This window comes from Chelon labrosus (genome assembly GCF_963514085.1).
Source record: "Chelon labrosus genome assembly, chromosome: 5".
In the NCBI taxonomy this organism is placed as follows: Eukaryota; Metazoa; Chordata; class Actinopteri; order Mugiliformes; family Mugilidae; genus Chelon; species Chelon labrosus.
In genome coordinates this window covers 25838914-25857635 of record NC_140341.1, presented here as the reverse complement: position 1 = coordinate 25857635, position 18722 = coordinate 25838914, and the positions used below count along the sequence as shown (strand labels likewise).

The 18722-nt window shown below is 38.8% G+C and overlaps 1 pseudogene across 1 annotated transcript; it reads right to left on the bottom strand.

The window, feature by feature from the left end:
* Positions 1 to 1161: 1161 nt before the first annotated feature.
* LOC311488683 (lactase/phlorizin hydrolase-like) lies at positions 1162 to 13925 on the bottom strand (annotated as a pseudogene). Its single transcript has 17 exons — positions 13293 to 13925; positions 12842 to 12912; positions 11381 to 11458; positions 11202 to 11289; positions 10783 to 10867; positions 8398 to 9055; positions 7658 to 8306; positions 6019 to 7569; positions 5657 to 5922; positions 5273 to 5563; positions 4976 to 5174; positions 4448 to 4650; positions 4257 to 4363; positions 3948 to 4079; positions 3606 to 3829; positions 3182 to 3412; positions 1162 to 1885 (listed from the first exon to the last, which is right to left on the bottom strand). The product of its transcript is annotated as a lactase/phlorizin hydrolase-like (transcript).
* Positions 13926 to 18722: the final 4797 nt, after the last annotated feature.

The following is an 18722-nucleotide window of genomic DNA, read 5'->3' as shown; positions in this document are numbered from 1 at the left end:
GTACATTGACAGTTATTGTATTGACAATATACTGAGAACAGAATTTTTTATATTTTTAAATACAAATCAGAGTCACCCACCCTCACTTTCTATGATGTTGAATGAGCTCCAACAAGATGCTAAAGTTTTGTATTCTGTATCATACAGCCATGCCAACACAAATAAAGTTTTTGTATTGATAGTACTTTGTGGTCAGTGTTTTTTTTTTTTTTTTTTTTTTTTTTTTACAACAGATGCCACATTTCAAGTAGCCCGAGTGTGGTTTTTATTACATGCTTGACAATGGTCGAGGAAAAAGAAATGTTCAATGTTTATAAAAAGAACGACAATTGCTTTTTGGAGAATGTTAAACAGCAAAATCTTTATTTAGATAAGGTGATACATTTTGTAATTTGGTACTGATCAGTATACGATTCTTGTTTTATTATCTGTGACTTACAACCTCCATGTGTGAAATGCTACATGAATTATTCTACTTTTTGAAATGTTTTGTATTGATAGTAATTTGTGGTCCAATGTTATAAAAGAACGACAGTTACTTTCTGGAAAATGTTAAACAGTAAAATCTTTATTTGGTTAAGGTGATACATTTTCTAATCTGGTACTTTTCAGATTCAAGCCAAGTTCAACCTGAACTCTACATGAAAATGAGCACAGGTTCAAATAAACTCCTGTTAAAGTGGTGTCACATAATGCTAGTTTAAAGCTGATTTATTTTGGAAAATGTTTGTAGTGAACACTAACTGATGAACCCCACTGAAACATTATATTATACCGAAGAATTATCAGGGGAAGTGTGTTATGTGATCATAGTACTGAATAATCAGTATTACTTCAGTATACGTTTCTTGTTTTGTTATCTATGACTTACAGCCTCTATGTCTAAAACGCTACATCAGTTTGGACAACAAAGGTTAGAAACTCCTTAACATCTTCCAGATTTAAAGGTGCAGTATCTTGTAATTGTGGTCTTATTAACTAAACACATGAAATACACTTTATTGCATCAGTATCACATATGCTTGAAACTAAAATAGTGATCCCATGTTCAGGAGCCTCAGTGTAATCCTACAGTGACCTCTAGTGGCATTGAGCGATTTCTACACCCGACAGCTCCAGGTTAAAGAGGAGCTTCTGAGGACACCATGTTTATCAGAACTGAAAAGTCTTCTTGGATGAGTGGAAAAACATCTTCAAGAAACACTACGAGTCCTGTTGCCCTTGTTCCAGCTAGTTTTTTTTTTTCTTCTTCTTCTTTTTGGATTTACCATGACCTGGATGACTGAACCTCCACAGAGAAGACATGTTTTAATCTAAACAGAATTATATTTAAATTTATGAACAAATTCCTTCACACAAGAAACTGGATTATTAACAGAAAATAAATGGTATTGTTGAATAGCACAACACATTATGGACTTCAGAGAGTAACAATATGCTTGGATGTTATTTACGGTTCAACATCTTGTTTCACAATGTAATGCAGATGATGCCCATCAAACACTTTGAGATACTGTGTTTCTTACTATAGAAAAAGTACACAGTATTATTTCAAATAAATGTTAAACATACCAGATGAATATAGTGTCATAAGTAGGCTGTTAAAGCCTTCAATTAAATGGTGTATATGCGTCTGTGATAAGGACTTCCATTCCACCTGTGTTTGTTCACTGTTACAATTTGTTCTCCAAGCTTTTACTGTCAAAATTCTGCTTTTTCTTAGACTGTTTTTTTGCCTTAAAGACGAAAAAGGACAAACAACCCACTCCCAACGCTGCAACAATCAGTAGAGCAAATGTGGTGTTGAGTCCAACTTCAGCATCACTGATGGAGAGCTTCATACCCAGAAAATACACAGCACTGTCAGTGGTTGGCTTAGTTGTTCCTGCACAAAAGACAGACACCAAGGATTTCATTTTCATTTCAAACAAGCTGATGACAGTAAATGTAAACTTTTTTTTTAGGTTAAATCATTTTGGGATGTCTTAGGACAGTAATACAAATCTCTAATAAAAATAGCCTGACTCTGTCAGGAAAAATCATCTGCCTAAAGGTTGTTTTGGACTATTCTAGCAGTGGATCATTTATCTGCATGTTTTTACTTTAACAAGTAAATTAATGCAGAGACCTCTTAAAAGTGAAAACTTTGTGATTGGGTACATGCTTTGAAGGGACACTGTACATTACAATGTTTAATATAAAAACTGATTACACATTTCTGTTTTAGTGCAACGCCACTGCAATTATAAAATAGGAATATGAGTTTATGGTCTATTTTGCTTGGTAACCTAAGGAGCTTTGTCTCTGCAGGAGCAATTCTAAAATATTTTGGAGCTCCAGGCATTGAAGCAGCGAGATCTTCAGAACAACCAACAACCAAGACCTGCACATTTCTTAGGACCTCCTCCTGAGCAGCAAGCACCAGGGACGTCTTCATCTTCAGACTTACATGGTCATCTGCCCATTTTGGTAAACCCCGAGATGCCCCTCACCGTCCATCAGGTTTCTTAAATTCATTCAGGACAGACTTAAGTGATTATAAGTGATTAAAATGGAGAAAGTACCAGAAATCAAGGAACATTTTGTAGGATTTCTTGTGGCTTCTGGAAACAACAGATTGTGTTTTGTTTTCACCGTTGCACTTTAAAATCATTGCTAGTTCATAGGATTTTTATTCCAGTCCTTCAAAATTTAAAGAAAACATTTTTTAAAAACACTCAATCTCTATTTCATGACATATAGAGGATTGTTGTTTTCCTTGCATTATCATTTTTTATACACTTAACTTGCCTGAGTGGCTCAACTTAAGATGTTTAATTTTAATATGAGAGGTTATCATGACTATAGCCTGTTTTTTAAGTGTAATAGATTATTGCATCTTCATGGATCACCCAAAGGGTTAGGAATCTCTTCATTGTAGTTTGACTAACTAGAGGCCCCAAAACAGAATTTTGCATAGGGCCCCCGTAAAGGTGGAAATGGCTCTGTGATAACAAGACTCTAGGAAGTCACCTGTTCCATAAATTGTCCTCCTTGAACTTGCACCTGCTTGTTTTTACAGTGAAGTTTTTCTACGCCACAACATGAATGTGGTACTCATATACATGCATTCAATGTTTGCGCCTTCCATTCATCCAGTCATCTTTCAGAACAGGTATCCACCAAATCTGTGTCACTTTACCTGGATAGTCCAGGCAGTCATTAGGTCCTAAGGCAGGGTCTGGGAATCCGTTGCATTTTATCATTGTGGTATAAAATGATGCCGAGGCCTTGGGCACTCGAGAAAGATTAGGGTCTGAGCGGTTAACGTAGAAAAGGCCAAATCTTTCTGTGTAGCCACTCGCCCACTCCATGTTGTCCAATAGTGACCAAGCAGTGTAACCTCGGATATCCGCGTCATCCAGCAAGCAAGCTGAAAGAACACAGATACCATCTTTAAAAACTGCAAATCCACATGATGATTTTTTTTTTTTTTTTTTTTATAGAAAGAACAGAATTGTCACAAACTATTTTACTGCAGCCATATTTTACATGAGACATCATTATATGTATTTGTCTCTCCCTTCTCTGTCCTGGTCTTAAATGTATTCCATGTGCCTTGATACCTTTCAACGCCTCGTTGATGTATTTTTCATAGTAGTAGATCCTGTGAGTATCATTTAGGTCTACAGGGCCTTGCGCTGAGACACCATTCTCTGTTATAATGATCGGTGGATTTCCATACTCGTCTTTAATGAACTTCAGTAATTTGCGGAATCCAAATGGTGCAACCTTCAGCCAGGAAGAACCTGCTTCCAGCCAGGTACGATCAGGAATTGTCGCTGCACCCCTGTGAACGTCATATCAGTTGGATTTTAAAGTTCCAATATCATGCATAATAAAGAGAGAAATTATTTGAATTAATCAGCATTTAAAGTAAAATTAAAGGTGATGGTATTGTTGTTTACTTGTCTGCCTCATAATGCTGATTGGTTCCATGGTCCACATTGAATGCCAAGACACTGGTGTAATGGTTGAATCCAAAAAAATCATGGGTACCCTTAATTCTTTTAATTTCCTCTGGAGTAAACTCAGGCAGCCTACAACAATGGAGGAGAAAATGAATTTACTTAATAAATGGAATTTTAAAAACAGGATTGGTAACACTTCTGTGTTACTGTACTAAAAATACACTTGTATAGATACTTAAAAAATCATCACGTTATTTTTAACTGACATTATTTCTATTTCTGGTTTGAATTTTCGTCTTTAAATACCGAGATGTTGTTAGACCACCAGCCAGACTTTGCTTTCGAATGCTTGTCTTCATGACCTCAGGATAGTCACCATTAAATATGGGATGGGCAAACCATCCAATTAATAACTGCACAAAGAGAGACAAAATGAAAGTATGTTCGAGATTACTGCCATACAGATATCTTGTAAAATAATCAAGGAATTGGCATACCTGCAGTACACGTTCTGCTGCATCAATATCTTCCTGCTTATAGGGATTTCTGGGTTCTACCCAGTCGGAGTTAATGGTAATGGAGATAATGCCTTGCTGTTCGGACCGGTATTTGTCATTGTAGACATGCCAGGCCTCAGCATGTGCTTTAATAAGGTTGTGACCAACAATGTAGGGCAGAGTGCCTGGTTGATTGTCAATCCCTACAAATACAGGTTAATAGACACATTTGAAACCAATATGCTGAATGATTTTCATTAGGGTCATGAGGTCATTAGGGTTTAGAAATACCATGATTTGGCCAATAATTGGTTTACAGGGTACAATTTGTTTCGAAGCAAGGCCAAATTGCAGGGCCAACACTTAAATTTGCTTAACAACTTTTCACTTGATGGCACTAACAAAACATGCTAAGTACTAATGCTATTGTGTAAATTCCACTTTAAATCTGATTTTCACACCAAACACAACAATGTATAGTTTGTGTAATACAGAGAGTCCAGCTGCAAAACATTTCTCAAAACATACCTGGGGCATGAGTTCCCACGCCATACCCTAGATAGGCTATAATGAACGGCTCATTTAGTGTGATCCAAAACTTCACTTTGGGGCCAAGACGGCTGAACATTAGGTCAGCATATTCCTTGAATCTGTCAACAACAGTGTCATTCGCCCAGCCCCCGATATCTTGCAGAGCTTGCGGAAGATCCCAATGGTACAGAGTGACCTGACAGCAACGAAAAAGTAGTTAAGGTCACCAAACTGAACAATTTACTATTACAGGATCGTTGATATTTTTGAAATGCTGGAAATAATCACACATACACATGGCTGGATATTTGCAGCAAGGAGTGCATCTAACACTCTGTGGTAGTAGTTGATTCCAGCCTCATTAATGTATTTGGTGGTGCCATCAGGAAGTACCCGTGGCCAGGATATGGAGAAACGATAATGGGTCACCTTAAGTTGCTTCAGTAAATTAATATCTATTTCTAGTTTATTGTAACTGTCACAGGCCAAGTCCCCTGTGTCATAATTCAAGATTTTCCCTGGAGTGTGAGAAAACGTGTCCCAGATGCTGAGACCTTTTCTATCTGCTCTCCAACTCCCTTCAATCTGTAAACAGCAAATGTATAAGACAGATTTCAATAGATGAAAACATTACTTGAAATCCAAGAATTAATGACAGGGCTTTATTTCAACAGTTACCTGGTATGCGGCTGTTGAAGTACTCCAAATGAAATCTTTTGGGAAATGTCCGTAAAGCTTCTCCTCAGGATTTGTAGGGAAACCATTATCTTTCACGATGTGGTAGTAATAATGAGCAGAAAACTTTGGTGTCCTCGGCCGGTTTGGGTTATTGAAGTCCACATGGTGCAGCCCAAATCTATAGTTGTATCCATTTCGCCATTCGAAAGAATCCATTAGTGCTGTTGCTATGTAGCCCTTCACCCTCACACCATCAAGTTGAGAGGCTTTTAAAACAAACACACAAAAATTAATTATCAAAATGTAAAATAGCTATGGTAATCATAAAATGTATTTTATGAAATCTGTTTACAGCAGCGCACCTTTGAGAGCCTCATCAATATAGGTCTTGTAATAAAACACTCTTTCAATATCATCCCAGGTGTTTGTATAATCTGTAGGCACTCCATTCTCAGTAATGTAAATGTCTGGATCTCCGTACTCCTCTTTGATCCAGTTAAGGAGTCTTCTCAAGCCCCACGCTACAGCTGTCTGGTTCGGATAGGCAGTAACTGGCGAACTGTCCTCCTTGTCTAGTTTAAAGTCCCCATCATCGACATAGGACGGAGGCGTAAATGGAGCTGTAATGTGGCTTACTATCCTTGTTGTGTAATGATTTACACAGAACATGTCAGCAGTTCCCTTGATGAATTTCTTCTCTTCTTCAGTAAAGGAAGGTAGCCTTGACTCTGAAAGCTCTTGGAGGTCACTTTTGTTTGCAATTTGCCACTTCATTGCCTCAGGATAGTCACCATTCTTGAAAATGGGGTGTGCAAACCACCCTACTTGGAACTGTAACACGCGGTCAGCAGCCACCACTTCACGGATATCGTTGACATCTCTTGGTTCAATCCAATCAGAATTGAGGGCAATGGATACCAAACCGCCTTGGGATTTGCGATAGTTGTCATTGTATGTATGGTAGGCCTTGGCATGTGCTTTGATCAGGTTGTGTGCAACTCTGTACGGAGCAGTTCCTGGTTCCTTAACATTCGGTGGGATCTGTCCAATTCCATAACCTGACCATGCAATTGTGTGAGGCTGGTTGAAGGTCATCCAAAATTTCACTCTGTCACCAAAGGTATCGAAGCAGAAGTCACTAAAGTCATTAAAAATGTCGATCATTTGGACATTTTCCCATCCACTGATGTCTTGCAAAGCCTGTGGGAGGTCCCAGTGATAAAGTGTCACCATGGGGGTGATATTAGATTCTAAGAGGCCATCAATGAGTCTGTTGTAGTAGTCAACACCTTTCTGGTTCAGGGAGGAACGCCTACCATCAGGAAAGATCCTGGACCAGGACAAAGAGAATCTGTAAGACTTCACCCTCAGAGCTCGCAGCATGTAAAGGTCTTCATCAAGTCTGTGGTAACTATCACAGGCTACATCTCCATTAGCATTAGCAGGGATATTGCCAGGTTTGTGAGTGTAGACATCCCAGACACTGGGCCCCTTCCCATCAGCGTTCCATCCACCTTCAATTTGATAGGCTGAAGATGAAACTCCCCAACTGAAGCCTTCTGGGAAAGTGCCATAGTGATAGACTGATCTCTGGAATTTTGACTGGTGTGAGAATTTCTCCCAGACAACCTTTGATTTAGCTGGAACATCTGAGGGCGATAAATCTACTGAACGGCGGGTAAGTGGCATTTCTATCCCTTTAAACACTTTAGATCTGAGTGAACCAAAACCATTTTTCTTGATAAGCTGGGAGTAGAAATAGGCAGATTGCTTTGGGGTTCTCGGTCTGTCTGGAGATTCAAAGTTGACATGGTGAAGACCAAATCTTTGGCTGTAGCCTTGTTTTCCTTCAAATCCATCCATGAGTGCCTGCACTGTGAATCGCTGAACATCCACTCCATCAAGGGCAATTGCTATGAAATGGATGCACATAAAGCACAAAGTAAGAACTAATCCCAGTTTAAAAAATGATTTATTATCAGACATATTCCAGACACTGACCTTTCAGGGCCTCATTGATGTATCTCCTCATGTACTCAATTCTGCTGGTGTCATTCAGGCTGTCCCCTCTGTATTCTGTTGGCATCCCATTCCCAGTTATGTAAATAGGCACTTTCTTAACATTCAAGTATTCAGTGGAAATGTAGTTTAGAAGCCTTCTGAGTCCCCAGGGTGAAGAATAGATCCAGTCAGAGGCTGTAGAAGGCCATGAGGGGTCCACATGTGCTTGGAAGTCGCCAACCCCCTGAGGACTAGCGGCACACCCACCATTACTGATGCTGACCAAACGAGAAGTATAATGGTTTAATCCAAAAAAGTCAGCAGCACCAATTATCCTCTGACTCTCAGAGGGACTAAAAACTGGAAGAACTGCAGGCACAGAGCCTGGACACTCATTTATTTTATTTTCAACCTGCGTTTTGAGTGTTGCAGGATAATCTCCATTTACAAATATGGGATGTGCAAACCAGCCCAGCATGAACTGCAGATAACGATTTGCAGCTGCTACATCTTCAGTTTTGGAGGGGTTTGCAGGCTCAGCCCAGTCAGAGTTCAGTGCAATGCCCACTTTCCCACCTTGTGTCTTTCTGTACTTGTCATTGTAGACATGCCAGGCCTCAGCATGGGACTTAAGCATATTGTGAGTGACCTGAAAAGGCAAAAGCAAATTATAAGTTAATTCATCACTGCAACAATTAAACCACATCATAGTTTCATTATAGTTATCACATAACTCTCACCTGATAAGAAGAAACCGCATAATCCTTTACACCAGGGGGATGCTCACCAGTGCCATACCCAGCATAACTCACCACCCAAGGGCTGCTGAATGTGTTCCAGGTCTTAACCCTGTCTCCAAATCTGGAGAAGCAGAAGTCTGCATAGTCCTTGAAGGCTTCAACAATGGACGTGTTGGTCCATCCGCCGTAGACCTGGAGTGCCTGAGGCAGATCCCAATGGTAGAGAGTGACAACAGGTTCTATACCAGATTCAATGAGAGCATTGATCAGCTTGTCATAGTAGAGAGCCCCTTTCTCCGAATGGCTGCCTCGGTGGCCTGAAGGGAAAATACGGGCCCAGGAGATGGAAAACTGGTAGGTGTTGACTTGAAGACCTCGCAGGAGGTAGACATCGTAATCCACCTTGTTGTAACTGTCACAAGCTAAGTCAGCCGTCTGATTTGCAAAGGCTAGGCCTTCATGGCCGAAACGGTCCCAGATGGACTCTCCCTTCCCACCTGCTTTCCAGGCACCTTCAACCTTGAAGGACTCACTTGAGGTGGCCCATTTAAATCCAGTGGGGAATGATTCTTTAAGGAAAAGATCTCGTTCCATTCTGCTCTGGACTCCAAATGTCTGCCAGAGTTTCTGATAATTGTTTTCGTCTGGAATATTCCGTCTTTTAGAAAAGAAAGTTACAAAAAAAAAAACCACATTACTACAGAGGAAAAAATTATTGGAAAAATCATTGGAAAGGCATAAGCGTTTTTAAAATAAAAGGTCTGTGCTTTGGGGGACGAAGATCGACAAATAAACTCTTACCTGACTCGAACATCCTGCATGTCCAGCTTCTTGTCCTCCTCTCCATTCACCCCACTGCTCAGACTTTCGTTCAAATACAAAAAGTACACACACAAAACCCCCAAGAGCTTCTTCATGGTGGCTTTTAGTGGATGGACTGAAATTGTCTAGTGATAGCCATGGTATTTAAAGCAATAGTGTTTTTTACTGACTGGATTGTTAAACAGTTAAGATCAATATCACATCCAATTACTTATATAAGTTTGCAGTGTTTTATTGCAGCTGTGTGATATGTTCAGAGAGACTCTGGACTCACACAAGCAATAACTGCTTCCAACTTGTACTCGTGCTTGTAGATCTTGAATACAGTAGTATCTAAGTATAATGTATTTTTCCGCCAACTCTGACACACTATTCATCAAACTGTTACTCCCAAACGTGTGTACTCAGCCTCTTGAGCCGCAAAAACATGGCTAATCAAATCAAGAATGTATTAATTTTTTTAGATTCCCTTTGGAAATCCCAACAATTTGTGTCGTGAGGAAATGTGCATGATAATTGGGCTTAAAAAAAAAATAACATGGCAAATGTCCTTGATTTTCCTATTATGCTGCCTGTGGGATTTAACTTACTCATCATTCTGAGTACTTGCACTGCCAGTAATATGTTCCATTTTGTAGCCAATTCCATCAGTGATGCTAGAGAAAACAACATAATAGATGATAGTAGATGGAAGGAAATAATCTCTTTATCTGCTTGAACATTCAAGGTTAAATGATAGGTGAGAGTTATACAGTCCAAATCTATAAAAAGTTATGTGAGTAGTCCTTGAGTGCAATCCAATTTAGGTTTTGTAAGTAGAGGAGTAAAAGGACTTTGATTCTATAAATATGAATCAAAACAAATCCTGGAGTTTCTATTGGATGTCCAGTGGAAGGACCAGCAGGCAGTTTGCATAAATCAGTATTTACGTAACCTGACATACAGCAAGTTAAGTTCATGCTAAACCTTGGTCACGTGCAGGTTGATTCTCAGGCTCCAATTCTCAATCACATGGCTCAGCTTATGTAAATTTAGCTGGCTGGTAAAATAAAAATAATTTCAAATAAATTTGGAAAACAATTTTACATCCTGAGCATATTAATGACTTCCCTGGTTTTGTTAATTTTAATTGAAGGTGACATGTTTTGGGTTATTGTTTTAATGTGATGCACGGTGTAAATTCATTTCCAATGTTGTACCTGACGGTATACATCGTAATCCACCTTGTTGTAACTGTCACAAGCTAAGTCAGCCATCTGATTCGCAAAGGCTAGGCCTTCATGGCCGAAACAGTCCCAGATGGACTCTCCCTTCCCACCTGCTTTCCAGGCACCTTCAACCTTGAAGGACTCACTTGAGGTGGCCCATTTAAATCCAGTGGGGAATGATTCTTTAAAGAAAAGATCTCTGCTCTGGACTCCAAACATCTGCCAGACTTTCTGATAACTGTTTTCAAACACTGTCATCCCAGTGTAGTCTGGAATATTCCGGCTTTTAGAAAAGAAAGTGCATAAAAAACATTAATACACATGAAAAAAAAAAAGCGTTTCACTAAACGCTTACCTGACTCGAACATCCTGCATGTCCAGCTTGCCCAACATGTCCTTCATGTCACATCTTACAATGTTCAGGCCACTGTTCTTCAGGACTGTAATGTGTTCAAGACAGAGTTACTGATTATTATATGACTGTTATAGAGTAAATGAAATATAAAGTCAGTCAAAAATGGCATTCTTGTTATTGTTATTATTGGAACTACAAGCTTTTGAAATTTCATTGCCCAGCTGTCTGCTAATAACTGCCATATGATAACACTCTCTACAATCACAACTTTTATGGTTATTATATTGTAAAAGTCACTATTGCTATTAGTTAGCTGTACAGTTTTCAGTGATACCTGCTGCAGACGTGAATCCAATAAAGATAATATCTAAAATAAATAAATTTAGTATAGTATACAGTATATGTAATAAAACAGTTACCTAAATCTCCAAGAAGCTGGTACTGACTGTGGGAACAATCATGAACAGTCATCTTGTATATCAGGATAGGCAAGTTCCCACTGGACATCTGCAACATAGCATAACATGCATGTGGATGCAAGGTAAGAGCACTGCAAAATCTGAAATACAAAGTTAAAAAAACACATTGTAATGTTTACTGTACCTGCAAGTGTGTCCTTTGCAAAGTTTGATGAGAAGGCACAATTATATTCAACATGCACTGACAAGAAATCCATCTGTTGAAAGTAGGAGATACAGTTAAGCATAGCATGTCAGTATACTCATGTCTCTCAAGGAAAATAAACAGCTGCAATCAAATACATTCATTCATTCATTCATCTTCTGTATTCACACTCACACGCACACCTACGGCTAGTTTAGAATCACCAATTAACCTAATGAGCATGTCTTTGGATGGTGGGAGGAAGCTGGAGTACCCGGAGACAACCCACGCAGACACAGGGAGAACATGCAAACTCCACACAGAAAGGCCCAGTCGGCCCATGGATTCGAACCCGGGACCTTCTCGCTGTGAGGCATCAGTGCTAACCACCTTGCCGCCCGCAATCAAATACAGTGAGAAAATAATTACAATCTTTAAACAATCTTTAAATCTACAAAATGTAAATCAGTTCCAGATTAAACACCAGAGATTGGGACCTCCTCAGGGATGAGGCAGGGAGAACCTGTTTTGTTCAAATCCCTGATATCGATGATCAACTGTTTTCTTTGCTAGTGTGTTCTGTCATGAACCCAACATATAAAGAGCTCTCTAAGGGCTTCAGAAAAAAAGTTTACAGAGACATATAAACATATAAAGAGCTCTCTAAGGGCTTCAGAAATAAAGTTTATAGAGACATATAAACATATAAAGAGCTCTCTAAGGTCTCCATAAAGAAGTATAAATTTGTCAGGATCAAAGGCAAAGATCTTCATGTCATTTTAAATAAACCGTTGTATCGTCTTAAAGTGGCACAAATTTCAAATGACAAAGCAGGAAGTCCAAAATGTCCTTACTGAATCTGCAGGTAACTGTGTATCAAAGTGTTGCTCTACAATAAAACAGAGATTGCACAAATTCGATCTGCATACAAGGTGTCCCAAAGTACTCACTTTGTCTCTCTTGCTAAGTTGAGATAAGGAGGATAAACACTATTGTAGTACTTTCTAAGACCTATATAATTGAATACAGAAATTACTGTTCACTTCAAGATGGATTATTGTGCAAGGAGGAAGTGTAGCCTGCAACCTAACATACATTACATTTTCAGACGTTTTATGTTTCCACAAAGCCTTGATCAAAACCACACTAGCAGTTCATCAGAGAAAGTTTGAAATTAAAGGGTTGTTTTATTGGTCGATCACATATAAATGAAAGACATTCATATGTTCACCCCAGAGCTGTGGCTTTCTGTGTATTTTTCTAATTCCAAACATAACCCTGAGAGTCCCAGGGCTTGACAGTGTGTTCGTTTCTTTGAATACATTGCTGACAATTAGCAATCATGTCTTGTCTCTGTAAGTTATAATAATTGTAATTGTAATAAGTTTTAATTTTAGATTTAACAGCAACATCACATGAACTCAATGCATGTCATGAAATAGAGGATGCAGCTTACTGTTGTTGAATCTTTAAGGTGGGAAAGAGAGGCCCCATCTTTTTCTCTCAGTCCAAACGACAGACGTGTCCCTAAATACAAAATGTTAAGCCATTTGTTGCATAATGTAATCTAAAGCATAATGGGTTTTCTGCGATATCAAGCCACTATATTATATTATAACATGTCAATAAAGCAGAGCTGCACAGTGACATGCATACAAGATAACTTTAATTGATCTCACATGGATTCATTGCTGAGCAGTGAAGGCTTTCAGTATCACATGGTCATAAAGCAATGCTTTTTAAAGGGGATTTCTCAAACCACAGAAATGGCAAAACATGGATTAATAACTTAATAAATAATGTTAACTGACTGAGAATGACAACATAAAATCAAGCTCCAGTCAACTATTAAAACACTATCATAAATTAAACATAAATTAAATCATTCTTTTCTCATTTTAACTCACCTTTGTCAGGAAAGTGTTGATGATAGAACTGGTAAATGTTCTTGTGGAGCTGGAGGACATTTTGTGGAAAACCGGCAGTGCCTGCAGACTGCTCTTCAGCATCATCCAAGTCACTCAGTGTCACCCATGTTTGTGCCAGAGCTGCAAACTCATGAAAGGGGAACTCTGCATACTGCTGGAACATGTCTCGCAGCTCCTGGCTATCCCAGCCTCCATACCTCGATCTCAGAGAGTCTGGAACTGTTGATCGTGAAGGATTACCAGAGGCTGAAGGCCCTCCTCCAGTAGCTCTTTCAAGAGAGTATGATAACAGTTAACAACAGCCTGTTTGGGAAGGCTGGGGAGGCCTGTCGGAAGGAGCTGAGCCCATGACAGTGGCACTTTGAAGTGGGTCACCCCTCTGCTCTGGAGGTGCTCAAAGTACTGTTTGGAACCAGCAGGTATGGGATGACTGCAGTCAAAGGCATCATTCCCTCTGTCTGAGCTTCTGACCAGCTGCTTTGTCAGAGAGCCTTCAAGAAGCATGAAGTCCTCCTCTCCATTCTCCCCACTGCTCAGACTTCCATTCAAACACAAAAAGTACACACACAAAATCCCCAGCAGCTTCTTCATGGTGGCTTTCAGTGGATGGACTGAAATTACCCAGTGATAGCCATGGTATTTAAAGCAACAGTGTTTTTCTGACTGGATTGTTAAACTATTAAGATCAATATCACATCTAATTATTGCAAATTTTTTATTGCAGCTGTGTGATATGTTCAGAGAGACTCTGGACTCACACAAATGATAACTGCTTCCGAAATACAAAGTTGGAATATGCTTTTTAAAATTTTTAAATGTTTCCCAGCAGTGAAGCAGACAGTAGAGCAGATATTCAGAATGTTTAGAATGTTTTTTAAACTGATTCTGCACTTTAGCAAAGCAAACAGTAAAGTATTTAAGTATAAAGATTTTTTCGGCCTATCAAACTATTCCCCCTAAACATGTATACTCAGCCTCTTGAGCTGCAAAAACATGGCTAATCAAATAGAATTCATTCATTTTTTGGATTCCCTTTGGACATCCCAACAATTTGTGTCTTGAGGAAATGTTCATGATAATTGGGTATAAGGAAAAAATAACCTAAGAAATGCCAGTAAAATGTTCCATTTTGTAGCCAATTCCATCAATGATGCTAGAGAAAACAACAAAGGTACTTTTGATAATAGATGACACAAAGTAACTCTCTCAGAGGAAATAATCTCTTCATCTGCTTGAACATTCAAGGTTAAATGATAGGTGAGAGTTATACAGTCCAAATTTAATTGCACTATTAAATCACTACTAAATCAGTATTAACTTAATATGACAGCAGGTTCAGTTAATGCTAAATCTTAGTCACGTGCAGACTGATTCTCAGGCTTGTAGCACCCTATAATGTAATAATTTCCTGATCATGTAATAAAGCCTGAAAATGTAATAAGATTTGCACTTAACTCGATCGAAAATGTAATAAAACCCAATAATGTAATAACTTCACCAATAATGTAATAAAATATCCTGACTGATATTGTAATAACATTTTTACCGATAATGTAGTAACTTATTACATTATTGGGAATTTATTACATTTTCAGGAGTTTATTCCAGCTCAGATAAGCTTAAATGGTTATTATATCACTTTCAATGTCAAATTGACATCTTACTCTATGTCAAGTGACATAGTGAATATAAATAAATATTAAGTAAAAATGTCAGCATCAAAACGACAAAACACAACTGACACGGTTATTTTTCAAACTCCTTTTTGGGGTCTATACAGGGTTTCTGAAGTTGTATGTTGTATGTTGTTGTTGTATGTTGTATGTTGTTTCTATATTTATATATATTTATCACAAACTGAGGAGTATTCCTTGTCACGAGCCTTCAGGCTTGCTCTGGGGGTTTCAGGACGAGTTTTTGTAAAGCGTCTTGAGACGATTTGTATTGTTATTGACGCTATATGAATAAAATTGAATTGAATTGAATTGAAATAACTGGCACTGAAAAGTGGTAGAAAGCCCCTTCAACACAGTGGAAACTAGGGGTGGGGAAAAAAATCGATTCTCCGATGGATTTCGATTCTGTCTTGAACGATTCTGTCTCGATTCAAATAAGTTCATAATCGGAATTTTAAAATTAAAAATTTTAATTAGTTCGCCCGCTGCAATATTCTGTGCGCCTGCTGCGGAGCTCAACAGAAAACGCTCCTCTCTGACCTGCTGATTCTCTGCTATACACGCATGCGCACTTAACACACGTGCGAGTTGTTTACATGCAAAAAAGTTTAAGCGGCGATAAAATGGCTGCAATGGCGAGCGCTTGACCAGAGCCCGTCTACGGAGAGCCTCGCCACTCTCTATTAAGTCCCATTGTAACGAACAGTTCAGAAGCCGGAAGTTCACTGAGAGTGGAACTTCTCCCCTTATTAGACATTCTCTGGCTCGACTCATACGACCTGCACCGGCTTCTTTAAAAGCTGCCGTATGGCAGCATGTTGGATTCTGTGAGGTTGGAGGCAAGATGGACAAGACTTACACCGTTTGTAAGGTCTGTGGAATTCAAATCAAATACTTAGGAAATACAATGAATTTGCAAAGCCACATTTCGCGATACCATCCAGAGTTGACAGAAAAAAGGGGACCCGTTCCTGATGCCAGCCATCTGTTTTTCTTTCTCTAATGATCAACACAATAGTAGGAAGTGATTTGCAAATTCTGAGCAGCAAACTCATATTTAAGAATCTGACCAAACTAAAATATGTGTGTGTGTGTGTGTGTCACAAAATTTAAAATCAGGCATGGAAATGTACATTAAAAAAAAAAATCGAGATTAATGATAATCGTTTTAGAATCGAATCGTTGACCTCTGAATCGGAATCGAATCGAATCGTGAGGTGCCAAGAGATTCCCACCCCTAGTGGAAACTATAAAGGCGATCATCATATACTATGGGGCCGTGAACACAGCGCTTAAGAAATCTGGTCACCTTACTATGTGACTAGTATATTTCTAGAATTGTTTCTCCTGTGCAATCACCTGCTGAATTTCAACTTCATACAGCAGTGTCCGGTTCTCAAGATAACTGAGCCACATACAGACAGTCAGAAATTCCTGCCTTTATATATATATATATATATATATATATAAATGAGGAACATGCAAAATGAAGTAAGATGTCAATTTGACACTGAAAGTGATATAATAACCATTTATGACTTGATATGTAGGCCTATATTTATGTCAGGTGTCATGTAATGTGTATGTAGGTGTTATGAATGCTTATGTATACTCTCTTCAAATGAAGTGTTACTGAAAGTTGTTTTGTTGGTTTGTGGTTATTTTCATGAGGTAGTGATTTGTTGGAAATCTGTGAAGAGATACGTTTAGGGAAGAGTTACCTGGGGTCTCCAGTGCTGCTCAGAAGCTTATCCGAGCTGGAATTCTGGTCTCCCAAGGAGGTAAGTCCATCACCGTCTCAGTAAGACCAGGATGTAGTTGCATGTCCCTGCGTATCTGCACATGTGCATATGGCTGTATGCTACTCAAGGCAGGGCCGGTTTTTGCTATGGGCAATGTGGGCGACCGCCCAGGGCGCAATCTATGTGAGGGCGCACGAGCGCCTTCAAAAAAACAAACAAACAAAAAAAAAACTCTAGACTACCGCCAGTAGCGGTTTTAGGCACGGGCGAACATAATCATTTGTGTCATTTTTTCATGACACAAGGGGGGCGGCACGAGCACTTGGAAAATAAATAAATGGAGAACTGGCAAATTGGCGCCCCCTGCAGCTGCAGGCGCCCCTGCTTGCTGAGAAGGTGCCGTGCACAGAAGCTGTGTGTGAGAAAGGGGGGGGGACAGTTCACCTCTGGGTCTCTCCCACATTGAACGGACGGGGGGGTCCATTGTATAAAGGGCTAAAGTCAGTCACACCTTGACTTTCTTCCATATAACGCACATTTCATTCATAGTATTATAAATACAGGCCTATAATTCCTGCATGTTTTTGTTTTTATGAATTGTGTGAAATGGCCAAATAAAAAATAAAAATAGGTAATACAAAACAATTATGTGGTCACCAAGGTGAATTGGTTTAGTCTTGACTTCTGGTCGTGAGTGACAGCGTTGGAGGATGGACATCTGTTGATTGTCGAGTGTCAAATAAGTGCAGAGATGGACAGAAAAAGAAAAGATAAAGGTATGCTACGTTCTCTCTGTATGATTACAGTATCATGCCATGAATCAAGGGCTAATGTTAACTAGTGGTATACGTTTGTTAGCCTTTTTGCTATGATGCTTGCAATGCTTATACAACAGTAATTCGTCTTAACAAACACCAGATCTAATTTCACCTTAAGATTGTGCTTTGCAACAAAACTGTTCCAAGTTCAGTTATTATTTATTTCCATCACGTTGGGTCCTGTAATTAGCCAACGGAATTTTCATATCTGTAAGTAGTTTCAAAGATGAACATTTCCCATTTGCTACAACTCTATTTCGTGTCAAAACATAGTTTAACCAGTCATAACTAAAACTGTGCCAAGCATAGAATTGGAGGCAGTAACCAAGGAGCTAATTGTTCCTCCCTGAAAGATAGATTAGTATAGCGTCTAATGTCAGACACTTAGCGTGTAAGGGCATGTTTATTAAAATTTGTAATTCATGAATGTTCTTTTCTTTTCGCGTGCGCCGGGGGGGGGGGGGGGGGCTCACAGGTGGTGTCGCCCGGGGCGCAATTCAATGTAAAACCGCCACTGACTCAAGGTCTGCAATTTAACTCAATAGTCTTTGTGTTGTTTCAAATCCGGTGTATATAACATTCTTAGATTCTCAAAACACAAAATGTAGAACTCTGGACTGAAAATGAACATATATATTACATTATCTGTCAAATATTACATAATCAGTTTTGAAAAAAAAATAAGAAATCCTGAAAATGTAATAAATTCCCAATAATGTAATAAGGTATTACATTATCGGTAAAAACGTTATTACAATATCAGTCAGGATATTTTATTACATTATTGATGAAGTTATTATACTATTGGGTTTTATTACATTTTCAATCGAGTTAAGTGCAAATTTTATTACATTTTCAGACGTTATTACATTATCAGGAAATTATTACATTATAGGGTGCTACAAGCTCAATCACGCTTATGTTACTATTTTCTGATCAGTCCGATATGGATATATTGTATAAACAAAGAAGATCATTAAGATCATTTAGAGTTTCTGTTATCACAGTACGCAATACACACGTTGATTTCAGGTGAGATTCACCCACAGAGTTAATATGAGCTTTTACCCTTTCATAAAATAAAGCTGTATCTATATAGGACTTCTTAGTGAGGTCATTCTATAGACAAGACAGGTGGTAGACGACCTTAAAATACTGCTTGGACACGCTTAA